Source organism: Chelonia mydas, chromosome 5 (genome assembly GCF_015237465.2).
Source record: "Chelonia mydas isolate rCheMyd1 chromosome 5, rCheMyd1.pri.v2, whole genome shotgun sequence".
Taxonomy (NCBI): Eukaryota; Metazoa; Chordata; order Testudines; family Cheloniidae; genus Chelonia; species Chelonia mydas.
In genome coordinates this window covers 89,487,944-89,495,822 of record NC_051245.2, presented here as the reverse complement: position 1 = coordinate 89,495,822, position 7,879 = coordinate 89,487,944, and positions in this window count along the sequence as shown.

Below are 7,879 nucleotides of genomic sequence, written 5' to 3'. Positions count from 1 at the left end.
TGTTCATGTATCTAATTATTTTTACAAAAGCCACCTTGCCCCTAATCAGGGAGCTGAGGAATACCCGTTTCCTATCTGAAAGTTTGTTATTGAGTGCTGATCATGATCCTTACATTTTTTCAGTGGAGTTACCATTAGCACTAGGGTCACTGCTCAGAAATTTTTACAAGGGAGTACTATGCAGTTCCAGAAGAAATCAGGGGATGTGACGGGGCAAGGCCAGATGGCTATAGAAAAGTAGTGGGAGATAGATATATTAGCTCCAGGCTAAACAAATCCCTGGTACCAGGTGAAGTGAAATGGCAGCTGCTCCAGGTCAGTTAAGACATTTGGGGCCAATTAAGAACTTTCCAGAAGGCAGGGAGAATGCTAGGTTGATTGGGACACCTGAAACCAATCAGGGGTGGCTGAAACTAGTTAAAAGCCTCCCAGTTAGTCAGGTGGGTGTGCATGTCAGGAGCTGTGGGAGGAAGTTGCGCTGTTGGAGAGACTGAGTAGTACACACCATATCAGGCACAAGGAAGGGGGCCCTGAGGTAAGGGGGAAGTGAGGGCTGCTGTGGGGGAAATAGCCCAGGGAATTGTACATGTCATGTTTCTAAAAGGTCAGCTACCATAGCTGATACTGTTAAGGTCCCTGGGCTGGAGCCCAGAGTAGAGGGTGGGCCCAGGTTCCCCCCCAATCTTTGCCCCCTTATTAATCACTGAGACTTGGAGACAACAGAGACTGTGCAAGGAAGGATAACTTCTCCTCACCTCCCTTGCTGGCTTATGATGAAAATGGCTCAGTAGACTGTGACCTTTGTCTTTAGAGAGAGAAGGGTTATGTGGAGGGTCACAGTGAGCCTCTGAGGCTAGCGAAATCCGCCAGGAAACACGGGACCCACGGAGGCAAGGACAGAGCTTTGTCACAGGGAGTAAATCTAATCCAATTATTTGCTTTCATCACAAGGCACTGAACCTTTATAAAATACAGAAGTTACCTATATTATGACATACTATCAGGACAAACCCTAGGGGATTTGTAACTCAAATATGCATATAGTGCATGAGAAGCTGAAAGTGAATAGAAATGGTTTATGATCAAAAGTCAAACAGACTATTTTATTCTTATTGTCCAGTATGAGAAACAAAGACTAACCAACTTTTGAAAATCTCAGTGTTTTTCAAAAATTATTTCATTTAACAGAGGGTAGTGTGTATCATATAAGTAAGCATATTTGTTTATTTTAACCCGACAATGCCACTGATCAATATAGTAGTACAACAAGATTGAACCCCATTAACATAAATTTTTTCTCTCCAAATTAGTAATGTAGCTTAACAACAGTTGCTTTTCTAGTCTTTGTGCTATTTAGTCAAATGTTTTTCATGTTCCTGAAATGTTTCATGTCAATGTGGTTATTATATTTATTAAAATCGCACTTTGTACTGTCTTAAGACTCACAGAAAGGTCCAGTTTGGAAACTGATAGAGTGAATGGATCCAGAGATGAACATTTTTAATATTACTGGATCATACATAAAAATTAACATATCAGATGACTAAGTATGATTTGAGTATGAAGTCTTAAAGGTGACCTTTAAAAATGGGTGTATGTTTTTGGTGGTAGTTTTTTTTTTTATCCTTTATGAAATGTGCAGAAGGTCTGAAAGCATTTGTTTTTGTTTGTTTTTTCCCATGCACCTTTTTTTACAGTAGAAATTTGAATCCTCTCTAAGCTACAGGATGGATGACTGAAGAACCAGCGCACTGCTGACTTCTACTAAGAGTGTAAATTAAGAAGGGAATGAATTTTTAATCAGACCCTCAACCTACAGTTTTGCTTGTTCTGGTAGCCTCTCTTACTGTCTAGTAGCTAACATTCTGGAAAAAGGAAGAGTGTGTTATAGATTCAACACCACTGCCCCATAAGTTGTGAGACCTAACAATCCTAACAATATGCATCCTCTGATTCCAGCAAAAGTAGGGAAGCCCCGAGCTGCTGATTCTGTTAAATAAGCAATGTTAGCAATGCTAATTTCATTAGACTTCCTTTGTGACCTTGGGCAAATCACTTAATCTGTGAATCGGTTTCCCATCTGTAAAATGGAGATAATACTTTTTCTTCCACCTTTATATAGTCTATTTAGGTTGTAAATTCTTTGGAATGTCTCTTTATATGTTTTTACACTGTAGTATAAACTACAATAAACAATGGTCTTAAACCATTACAGAGTAAAAACATACACCAATCACACTATAATACAAACAACAACAACGATTTAACTCTTTTGACACCAATGTGGTTACTGCTGATGAGAGTAGAATCAGACCTGTTGCCTTTATTGGGCAGTACTACTTAAAATTCAATAGCAAAATATGACCTTTTGTTTTCTGGAAAATTAACACAAAGGCTGATTTTTTTGCGCTCCTTAGCCAGACAAAATCTCCCTTGACTTCAGGGAAGTTCTGTGTGCACAAAAAGTGAACTGATAATTATTTCTATATTGAGGAAATGCTTTCTTTGGCAACACTGATGATAAGCACAGAACAAGTGTGGGGAAAATTGCAATGTAATTGATGGTATTAAATATGGCAGATGAATAACTGATTTTAGTTGACAGCACCAGCATTTACGACACATTTCTAAATTGAATAATAGATTTTAAAAGATTAATGTGAAAAATGTGTATATGTGCAAAGGATTCTTGGTAGAAAGAAAGCCTGATTTATGATAATAAAATGGTGGTAATCTATACTACTAACAACATTTAAGTAGGTTTCAGAGTAACAGCCGTGTTAGTCTGTATTCGTAAAAAGAAAAGGAATACTTGTGGCACCTTAGAGACTAACCAATTTATTTGAGCATAAGCTTTCGTGAGCTACAGCTCACTTCATCGGATGCTCAAATAAATTGGTTAGTCTATAAGGTGCCAGAAGTACTCCTTTTCTTTTAACATTTACGTAATAACTTTTAGTTGGTAATTACATTTATTTATGACTTTTCTGACTTTAAGACAGTTTAATATTTACAAGTACATTGCAGTCAACATTTAACAAATGTATATGCAAGAAAGCATTGTCAATATTAAACCCTGAAACTTGCCTTAGTCATACAGAAGAAATGTGCTTATGGGCCTCAGCCCAGACAAGTACTTAAGAATGTGCTTCGGAGTGAGGAAGAGCGCTTACTTCCTGGATCCAGCTACTAGTATAGTGCCAGGCCTCATGCAGGTGCAATTTGCTACAAATTGAAGGATACAGTGCATTTAAGAAATGCATTAGAATGTGGGAGGAAACTTCGGTAACTTTAAAACACTTAGTTTTTCTCAATGTGTAGACATTTTATGAATGCACATGGGTGATACCGGCTGGATCCCTTTATTTACAGATTAAGAGGGTCTTCTCTTCTGTTCTTTGGGTACAAGAACTTCACAAAATATTCTTGATCTGCAGAAACCAGGACTGACATAACACATACAGGGATGTACAGCTGAGGCTGATTTAAATTAATAGGGTTAGATTTTTTTAAAATACACAAATGTTCATGAGCTGTTGTATGCACCAGACTTGCATGTGCTCAGATCATGATGTGGGTGTACAAGTTGGGAGCACACATATATCAGAATTGGCTGGAATAGCGGCTCACTCTTCTCCTCTCCATATGATGTTTCTGAGCCACCAGATCTGTGCAAGCCTGATACCAATGGCATCACTCTGAGCAAACCCTCAAGTCTCCCTTACACACCAGTCTATTTGGCTTGCACAGAGTACCTCTCTGAAATGCACCAAGCATGTAGAGATTTCTTTGTAGGGCTATGCAGTTTGTGCAACTCTGGATTTTCTTTCAGGGCTTAAGTAGTGCAGAGGTCCTCCAATGAGATGAATTTCACCCAGATAATATAAACACTGCAGAACCACAAAGAGTGTGACTACACAATGAAAAGAGGTTTTTTGTTTTTTTCCCCAGGGAAGTTGGCTCAATTGAGTTAACATGCTAAGAAAGTCTCCTTAACACCGATGGATCCACTGGGCCAATATAGTTGTAAAGGTGTCAGTTGGAAAACCCATGTAGACATAGTTTATGTCAAACTAACTCAATGGGGCTAATTCAGCTGAAAAAACCCTACCTTTGTTTGCTATGTAGACATGGCCTATGACTGCAAAAATAAGCAAGTCTTATTCTTGTTGGTACCATCTCTTCTTCTGTGTTTGTACAGAGCCTAGCACAATGCGGTCCTGGTCCATGAAGGGGGTACTCTGCATAATAATTCCATTGTATCCCATGTAGCATAAGACTCTAATTTCTAACTAAACACTAAGGCCCAAATCATCAAATGTATCTAAGCACCTAAATGCCTTTGACAATCTGAGCCAAAATATAAAATTTATTTATGTACTGGTGATGGCTGGTAAAGTATGAAGCAGAAAGAACCCAGTTTGTTTTACAGGGATATCAAATGGATTACTACTCCTTCCCCATTGACATTTGGAACTTTTGTTGCAGTCCTTCCCTATTTCTACTTGAATACTAGATTCAGCACAAAATTGGAATTCATGAGTTCTAAGCCTCACTGATACTGACCCTCTCTGTGACGCTGAGTAAGGCTGATCTACACTACAAATTTAGGTTGATGAAAGATGACTTGCATTGACCTAGTGCTGCATGCATCTACTTTTAAACATGTCTCCCACTGAAAGCTCTCCAAGATGCCAACATATAAATACCACCTCCCCAAGCGCTATGGAGCAATGACTGATGTATTGAAGACAATGCAGCATGAAGGCAGACACTGCATTACGTATATCAACCCTAGCAGTCCTCCAGCGACTGTCCAACACTATCCATTACTGACTATTCTTGTCAGAATTGTGAACTCTAGTGCCCAATGGTGACAGAGATTGGAAAGCCACACCACTCTTTAAAGCCTTTCAAATTTTTGAAATGCCTTTTCTTGATTGTCCAGCTTGGAGAGCACACCTACCAGCTCTTGACTGTTGTGCACAACTGCCCAGTTGACCATGCCAGCTACATGATCCAGATGTGCTCCTGCTTGGAGTAGACAGTTACTGGATCTCCTGGATGTGTGGAGAGAAGAGACTGTGCAAGCACAGCTATGGACTAGCTATAGAAACATAGATATCTACAAGTAGATTGCACGGGGGATGCAGGAGAAGGGGTACAACAGGGATCAGCAGCAGCAGTATGGCCTGAAACCAAAGGAATTGTAGCAGGAATACCAGGCGGCCAGGGAGGCCAACAGTTGATCGGGTGCCAAGCTGCAGACCTACCCCTTTTATAAAGAGCTTTGCATGCCATACTTGGCAAAGAAGCCACCACCAGCCCGCATGCCGCTGTGGATACCTCCAAAAAGCCCGAGTCATGAGCCCCTGGCATGAACAGTCAGGAGGAGGAAGAGGAGGAGAATGGAGGACATGCAACCGGGGGGTTCAGCTATGCCATGAGCGAGGACTAATTTGAAACTCCACCACAATCCAGTCAGTCCCAGCAGTCAAGCACAGATGAGCCCATTGCAGGGAAAGAAACCTTGGGTAAGTGTGTACATTTATTTCCCATTACAGTGATGGCATCCCCAACTTAGCAGGATCCAGCTATCAACTTTTCATTAATTTACTTGTACTAGAAGAGGTAGCAGTACAACAAAGAGAGGGAGAGTTGTTATCAGCTTTTCATTCCCCTTTAGGAGGGGCAGAGCGCTGATCAGTTTGTTTATGTACACAGGGATGTCCCTTTAACCCTCCTGAGAGATCTTGATGAAACTTTCATGGAGGTACTGTGCAATCCTCTCCTCAAGTTTTCTGGGAATGGCAGCCTTATTTCTTCCTCTGCAGTAGGACCCTTTCCTGCACCAATCAGCAATAAGTCACAGTCCTGTGTAGCAGGAGACTATTAACAGCTCTGCACGCTTGCATGACAATAGCCCCCAAAGTGGATTTTCCAGACTCCAAAATGAATTTCCACTGACAGGTAGCAAGCAAGTGTTGCAAGTTTCCACAGTTTGATTGCTACTTGCTGCTCCACTGTCAGTGCAGTTCTCATTTTGGTGTCCCTGCACTGGAGGGCTGGGATGAGCTTGGCACATAGATCCAGGAGCATGGCCTTGTGCATCCAAAAGCTCTGCAGCTACTGCTCATCATCCTAAACGTGCATTATGTTGTGATCCCATCAGTCAGTGCTCATTTATCGGGGCCCCGAAACAGTGCTCCATGAACGGCACTAACAATCTTCAACTGGTTCTCGTTATGTCCCACATGCTTCTGTCAGAGATTATGTACAGTTACAAGTCCCGCATGGGTTTGCGGGATTTTCAAAATAGGAACAAAATTATGGGACAGAGATGGCATTATGGGGTGGAGAAAGTTGCATGATGGGAACTTGCTCCCTTGCTCCCAGTCAATATTGCATGATTCGTTTCAGCCCCACTGTGCATGTCCATAACTTCCCAAAAGACAGTGTGCTGTATGGTGGCAAGTTGCATTCTCGGATATCTATCCATGGTGCACCACATCATGCACTGACATGAGCACTCCTAGCGAGCAGAGATTACCTGTGACTGCCGATAGTGGGGTGGCAGAGTGAGGGCAGCTGGCTTCAGCAGTGTTACTGAGTGTGCTCAGTCTGTGTGAGCATGCTCAGTACAAGCCAAGCATCAAATCTGGAGGATGGCACATGAACCTGCATGTTTCCTCACACGGTCACCTCTGCTAGTGAGCATGCGCTGTACCAACCTATGGCACCAATTATGCATACACACAAGCTATATGCCAACTACAGGAGCTTTATGCCGATATAATGTGCTGCATCAAAAGTTTGTAGTTAGACATGCCATAAGTCATTTAGGCCACTGATTTTGAGTGCCTCAGTTTTGGGTGTGGTATTTTATAGGCATGCTGGACATGATTTTTAGACATACAGCATAACCACCATGGGAGCTTTGGGGTCAAATTTAATAAAGTTGGGTATCCAAAAACAGCCTCAAACATGAATGGACACCTTTGAAAATTGTTGCTTTAACCTCAGTCTCAATTTCTCCATCTTTAAAATAGGTATAATACTTTGACCCACCTGTCAGGGTTTTTGTGAAGGTTAACTGCAAAGCATTGCAGAAAATTCTTGGTCTGCTTACATCTCTCCCCTGATCCAACTTCTATCCTCCTCCTGCAGAGACTAAATGATTCATTCCCCATACCACACCAGAAAAGCTAACTGATGTTCTAATATTGACTCTTGGGGTTCAATAATCAGTGCTTGCATGTGCAAAAATGCATGCACAATTGCAACCCTATTTTGCCTATGCAATTACTACAAGTGCCCATACAAAGAGTTAAGTAAGGGGTATTAATTTTCATGTGCAGTTACTTAGTTTATATAGGGTGTTGCAGCAATTGTACAAAAATACATGCATGAAACTGCACAGACAAGTGAGTTTTCATTCATGAAATTTGTCCACATATGTGCTGTCGTTCAAATGACTTTTTGTCATTTCTGTATCATTGGCAGCTGCACAAATCACTAGTATGATATGCTGTGAGGGAACTAATTTTTTTTTAAATGTCTGATTTGCAGACAAAGGTGAAATATTGTTATCTCTTCCATTTATGATTCTGTGTAAAGAAGATATTTTTCATCTGCATGTATATGCCCATGTGAATCAGAACGAAATAGCTTCATTTTTAGTATTCTATTTTATCTTTCTCACACACTATTACAATAACTGTACCAGTCTGTACAGGGCAGCAATGCAAAATAGATATATTGCACTTGATTTTTCCAGATGAATGCCTTTAAATCAGTGGTGGACAACCTGCGGTCTGAAGGCCGCACGCGGCCCTTCAGGTTAATCCACTGGCGGGCCGCAAGACAGTTTGTTTACATT